The sequence below is a fragment of the Chrysochloris asiatica genome, unplaced genomic scaffold (genome assembly GCF_000296735.1).
Source record: "Chrysochloris asiatica unplaced genomic scaffold, ChrAsi1.0 scaffold00012, whole genome shotgun sequence".
In the NCBI taxonomy this organism is placed as follows: Eukaryota; Metazoa; Chordata; class Mammalia; order Afrosoricida; family Chrysochloridae; genus Chrysochloris; species Chrysochloris asiatica.
The window spans coordinates 27,747,964-27,754,999 of record NW_006408530.1 but is presented as its reverse complement, the minus strand read 5'-3'; the positions used below and the strand labels follow the sequence as shown (position 1 = coordinate 27,754,999).

Below are 7,036 nucleotides of genomic sequence, written 5' to 3'. Positions count from 1 at the left end.
TTGTCCAAAGGACAGCAATTGTCTTGGATATTTTTCTTTGCTTCCATCCTTCCTCTTACTCCCTACTCCTTGTCTCCATCTGCTATAACACATATGACATTTACTAGAGAAGATAGAACTACTGGTGCTTCTCAGGAAAAAGTTAATGTGGGCCCACATAAACACAAACAATATCAAAGCAAAAAGATCCAAGGGAATGCAAAGCATGTAGGAAAAGCTGTAACTTATTTCATTGCACATTCTCATATCTACAGTACCATGATAACAAATCCTAACCACTAAAGTCAGCAGAAATACATTTTCAAACATCTTTAAATTAATAATCTTTTTTTTTTTTCCTTGTAACAGGAAGCTTTATTGTTTTCATTTGGTCCACGGCTTGGGAGCAGAGGGCCTCCAGGATGTTGACTATTTTGCCTCTGTGGCTGGAGAGCAAGGTTCAGGGAGAAGGTCTGTGGAGAGCAGCGGAAGGCTGAAAGGCCCTTCACAGGTTGCGGGGCTCCACAGGCTCTTCCTAGTCATGCCTGAGAGTGAGCCTCTCAAAGAGATATCCTCCAAACCCTGCCTGGGGACCAGCCATCCCGGGAGAGTGGTTAAGTGGTTGCCCAACTTCTTAATAATTTTCACCTCCTCGTCGAGGAGATGGTTCTCCAGAAAGTCACAGAGGTGGGAGGTCTGTGGGTAGCACCCACAGAGTGCAGATCCAGAAGAGACTGGGTCAGGTTGTTCTCCAGAGCCAAGGGCCAAGATGGCTTCCATGGTGTCCAGGGTTCTTCCCCACTCATCTTGGGATGACTTCTGCACATCCTGGAAGAGTGTACGACCACCACACTGGTTTTGTAGTTTCAAGAGACGCTCAGCACCTTCGTGATTCTCCTTAGCTGACTCACAGAAGAAGTGTCCCACGCTTTCCAAAGCCACATCATCGCGATCAAAATACAAACCCAGACAGAGGTAGGTGTAAGAGGCCCGCAGATGCAGATTAACTAGATGGTTGATGCCTGCGTCTGCTTCAGCAGAATAATTCTGATGGATCTGAAAGCTCATGGCTGGTGGAAGATTTGGCGCTAACCACACGCACATACAAAATGGTGTTTAGCTGGTCTGGTTGTTATGTTTGAGCCCATTGTTACTCCCTCTGTGTCAGTCTATTTCTTTGGGGCCTTCCTCTTTTTTGCTGACCCTCCACTTTACCAAGCATGATAACCTTATCCAGGGACTACTCCCTCCTGACAACATGTCCAGAATATGACAGAAGTCTCACCATCCTCCCCTCTAAGGAGTACTCTGGCTGTACTTCTTCCAAGACAGATGGATTTGTTTGGTAGTACATAGAACTTTCAATATTCTTTGCCAATACCATAATTCAAATTCGTCTCCAGTCTTCCTTATTCATTATTCAACCTTCACTTGTAAGTACAGTGAATGAAAATACCATGAATTGATCAGGAACACCCTAGTCCTCAAAGTGACATATTTTGTCTTTAACACGTTAAAGATGGGTTTTTGCAGCAGATTTGCTTAATGTAATATGTTGTTTGATTTCTTGACTGATAATTCAATCATTTATCCATTTATTATGATGTTATCTATTGCCCAGTTGTGATAATTGTCGTTTTCTTTACAATGAGGTCTAACCCATACTGAAGACTGTAGTCTTTGATCTTCGTTAGTAAGTATTTTATTTCCTGATATTTTCATAATATGGAACAAAAAACTATTTAATTCTCTTTGTTAAAGAGTTAAACAGGCTGCTCCATAGAAACAAAGGAAAATAATTTATTGGGTGTGAAAATACAGTCTGGACCAGGAAGCACAGGGTGCAGAACAAAGTATCAAGTGTTCCATATTCTGAGGGAGAGGTAAGTTTTTATACAGAAAAGTGGGGGAGGGAGCACGTGACCACAATCATGGGGACCTGGGATTATGTATAGCCATAAAACAATACCAAGTTAAAATTCTGTACACTTCCATTTTCTTCATTTTTAAAAGGGCATATTTGGTATCAAAGGTTATATCTATCATATCTTAGCTGACTGTTTTACTAACATAGACTTCCTGGAACTACACTAACAAATAATTTTCTGAAATATCTACACTATTTATGAAACATAATCCACAAACATTCTGCAACCATCTTGACAAGCATGTTCCTAACAACTATTTCTTCATAAATCTTACATTGTTTTCTGAGAATGGTTAAAATTCTACAAGAAGTTTACATACCATTAAGACTTTATTCTTAGGAAGACAGAAAGTTCAACAATGGAGTTTTGGTTCAGATGTACGTCTGTCATGTTAATTTGTGCCAAGCACCTCAGTTTTAGAGTGCCCTCACACAGACATAACTGACTGACTGACCTCTTGAATATAGGGCTTATGATCTATTTTCTAATATGGTCTCTTCACTTGTGCAAATATTTGCAAGACCCTTTTCCCTAAGCAATCATTATTGCAATCATCACTATTACAGCCTGCCAGAAAAACAATTCCTTCTTTTATCTACTTAAACTATAGCATTTTTCAAAGCCCTTTTCAAACATTTCAGAAAACAATGGCATTAAACTGCTTCTCTCAAAGTTAATAGTAAACAGAAGTAAAACAGCCCAAAGTTTTTTTAAAAGCAATATGGAATTTGAACTGTACCAGGTTCTATTTTGTCAGCCATGCCAAGCACCCCAAATTTTGGTGTGCCCCTATACATCTTTATCAGTCAAATCCTATAGCTTGCTGAGAAGTTGCCTTTTTTACATTATTCTTGTTTTACTTCCTGAAAATCATTTCAGCTCAATATTTTGTATCAAATTTTGTTTGTGAGAGCAACATACTCTAATAGTAAAATCTCTGATTTTATAACCAGATGGGTTTTGTTTGAATCCATGGGTTCAGAGTTTAGGATTTCAGCTGAGCTGGTAGATGTACCATGGTGGTTGTGGTGGTTATATGCCTTGGCAACTCTGTATAGGGTTTCTGATGCTGTAAATCTTTATGGGAGCAGAGAGCCTCATCTTTCTCCCATGGAAAGGCTGATAGTTTAGAATTGCTGACCTTGAGGTTAGCAGCCTGACTCATAACCACTACACTACCAGAGATCCTAGATGTATTATAATATAGTATAGTTGGGAAGATGAGGAATAGTTTTCTTATTCTGGGGCTATTTTGCCTCAGTTAGATAATGTGTCTGTTGTTGTTAAGTGCTGTTGAATTGGTCCCAACTCATAGTGACTCTGTATAGGGCTTCCAAGGAGTGGTTGGTGAGTTTGAAACACCGACCTTGCAGTTCAAATTGACCTTGAAGTTGAACATTTATCCTATGGCACAACATCAGGACTCAGAAAGTGTTTAATATATACTAAGCACATGGCAGATTCTAAGTTTAAATTAGATGTTATTTCGGTCTTTTTTTTCTTACCTTTTTTACTTTTCTTTGGAATTTTTGTTTCATTCCATCTTCTTAACTTTTGCCATTTTTATTTTCTTTTTTCTCTACTTTTCCATCATACTCCTTGTAAAACATGTGAAAGGGCACTTTTGTATGAATGGCTACATCACACGACCCCAGCTCAAATGAGCAGAAATTCAAACACCCTGTAGTTATATGAAGTATGTAGGAACCAGTTTGCAAATGTCAGGAGGGTTAGCATCAACACCAATAGGCTGTAGGAAAAGGAATGTGGTATAAAGGAGCTCTGGTAGCGTAGTGGTTACGAATCGGGCTGTGAACCTCAAGGTCAGCAGTTCGAAACTACCAGCTGTTCCGTGGGAGAAAGATGAAGCTTTCTGCTTCTGTAAAGATTTACAGCCTTGGAAACCCTGTACAGGGTCGCTATGAGTTGGAACTGACTCCACGGCACATAACAACATGGTAGCATTGACGTAGAAATGGGGAATGTGATACTAGCATTCTTGGCCAGCTCCAGACATTAAATAGTTTTGTCTTTATTAGCCTTAGCTTTTTTAAAATAGCAATTTGAACTAGATGGTTTTAGTTTCCTTACAGCGTCAACATCCTATGACTGTATTTAATTAGTTCTTATCCTGCATAAAGCACAAAATCTTTTAGAGTAAGTTGGCTTCAAATCCACTCTAATTTGCAGTCTACTTCCTAACAGGTTTCAGTGGCTTGAACATTTTTCAGTACATTGTCAGTTGCTGTTAAACCAGCTCCAACTGTTGTCAACCTTATGCAGAACAGAAGACAACATTGACTGGTCTTGCATCATCTTCATGACTATTGACATGTTTCAGTCCATTTTTGTGTCAATTCAAGTCATTGAGTGTGTTCTTTATTTTTGATGGCCTTCTACTTTCCAAACACAAATGTTTTTCCTAGCAATTGCTCTTTCCTGATGAAGTGCCCAAAGTGAGTGAGTTGAAGATTTGCCATCCTTGCTTCTATGGAATATTCTGAATGTATTTCTTCTAAGACTTATTTGGCAAACTATATTTGGAGTCCTGGTATAGTGCTGTGGGTTAATGTGCTGGACTGCAAGGTTGGTTTGAACTGCAAGGTCGGTGGTTCAATCTCCTTGGAAGCCTTATACAGGGTCACTATGCGTTAGAATCAACTCAATGGCATTTAACAACAACAACATGGTGTATTTAATTCATTAGTACATCAGTAAAAAATTAAACGCTAAGGGCCCTACACTTGATAACTTTAATGAAGAAAGAAACTCCAAGCTCAAGTCTCTGCTATACATGTATCAGGATATACCTAGCACTTCAAATATGATTGCATACATCCAGATGAGGGAATTGGCAGAAGAGTTAGAGATAGGTACTGCTCAGGAACTAACTCTTATTAAAAACTTGTTTCTGTTGTGTGTCGTAGAATTGATTCTGATTCATTAGTGATCTTTCTAGAACAGAGTAGGGTGACCACACAGGGTATCTTAGGCTATCATCTTTTCAGAAGTAGAGTTCTAGGTCTTTTCTACCATGGAGCTGTTGCTGGATTTGAACCTTGGCCTTTTAGTTAGTAGCTGATATCTCCCAAACAGTGTGGATACATTACATAACTCTAACAAGTCCTGGTGTGGCGCTATGGGTTAATGAACAGGACTACAAAGCCGGTTTGAACCACAAGGTCAGTGGTTCAAGCTTACCAGCTGCTCCTTGGAAACCCTATGCAGGGTCGCTATGATCCGGAACCAACTAGATGATACTAAAATAATAAACAACAACTCTGTTGGGAAGGTGTTATTATTCCTACTATTATTCCTACAGAAGCAAATTGAAACTAAACAGAGGTAGGTTGTTGTTGTTAAGTGCCGTTGAGTATACGGCAAATTGGATTTAACCCCAGATGTCTTGGTTTGTAAAGCCCATGTATTTCGCATCAGGCCATACCACATGTTTATTTAGTAAGAGAATATTTCTTGGAAAAAGAGATAACTGAAACCTCAAAGAATAAAGACAGTTTACAAATAAAAGAAGAGTAGCTATATCGAAGTGGAAAGTAGAGACAAATGGGATAAAAGCATGTTGAAAATAGAAGCCTTTTTCATGTGAAAGTCCAAGGCATTTCTAGAAAAGAATTATATGGCTTTCTTTTTATTTCAGGTTTGGAATTCACTAAACACAGAAGTGTATATGGAAAGAGGAATTGACTCTGGTTTGGCACCGCAGACAAGGTGATTCAGAATCTTTTGAGAAAAGTGACAACAAAATAACAAAGAGTGTCATCAGTAAATAGAAGGCCTGCCAGTAGTTGCGTGGACAGGAAGGTGGAATTCTATTAGTGACCAAACAAGAATTCCTACAAATATTCTAAAACAAAATAAAATTCCAGCATTTACCTTGCATCTCAAATTCTGTTTTTGCAAAAAGCTTTAAAAAAAATTAAATTAAGTTTGTTGCAGCTGCTCTGTCAGGAACTTACCAAGCGCTACAGCCATCGGAGCAATTAAAAAAAAATTGCACAGAAGGTAATTAAAAGCCTTACTGGTTCTTGCGATTAGACTGACATTTTAAATGCCTCTCGATGTTTTATTGTGCCAATAACCTATTTCCCTCGTCTCCAAGAGAAATACAACTGACATCACTAATTTACCCAAATACTCTACAGGTAACATGTACTAAATACAAACCTGCAGTAAATTAGGGCCAGAATTCTCTTTTGTACTATCAGTATGATACATCTTAATGGGAAACTGCTATTTGCAAATTCCTTCTCTCTGTTTGTGTTTTCATCACTCACCGTTTTGTTTGCCTAATTCCAAGAACACAGCCCAGTGAAGACTGCTGGCTGGAATGTTCCAGATCCATGGGCAGGGTGAACATTTCCAATTTACATGTGGTTATGCAAGGATAAGACTCACAGTTTTGGAGGACAAGGCCTTATTTTGTCATCATTACTGAATGATGATGATTTATTGGAGAATGTGGGTTCCTTAGTGGACTACTCAAACAAGGGAATTCTGCCTACTCCAGCCCCAGCCTTAATTCAGAATTGGAACACAGGTTTATAATTTTGGTAATAATTCAGTGAAAAATTTGCCATATGATTTAATTTTGGAGGCCTTCATGGCTGAGGGATTGAAACTTGAGGACATATTTTAAGCAAGATATTAATTCTGCTGCATTTTTGGTTCTTGTTTATGGGAAGGGCCCCACAAAGCCATGGGCTCTGTACTGTACTAGAACGGGCATGTAGGCCAATATTCCCTCAAGAATGAAAATAGGAAGTTGGTTACAAATAGAAAATAGGCTGGATTGTTTGTCCTGAACAGAATAATATGAGAAAATTAGAATTCAACAACACTGAGAAGTCACCCCTAAAACATCAAAAATGGATTTATAACAACCTTAAGCAGCCTTAGCTTCTTCACAGGAGTTACTGAAGATGACAGGTAAACTAATTTATAACCACTTCTTTTCAGATTTTCAAATTTTGAGGAGAAGCATTTTAATTTTTCTCCTATTTTCATACATGTTTCATGGAAACATGTCAAGTTCTAAGCCTTCAGCAAGGATGGCCTCCAAAATTCAATTATATGGCTAGCTTTTCAGTGGATTATTACCCAAGTAATTA

At 38.5% G+C, this 7,036-nt stretch overlaps 1 pseudogene; it reads right to left on the bottom strand.

Annotated features, from left to right (window-relative positions):
- Positions 1–514: 514 nt before the first annotated feature.
- LOC102825295 lies at positions 515–1,047 on the bottom strand (annotated as a pseudogene).
- Between the last annotated feature and the right edge of the window lie 5,989 nt (positions 1,048–7,036).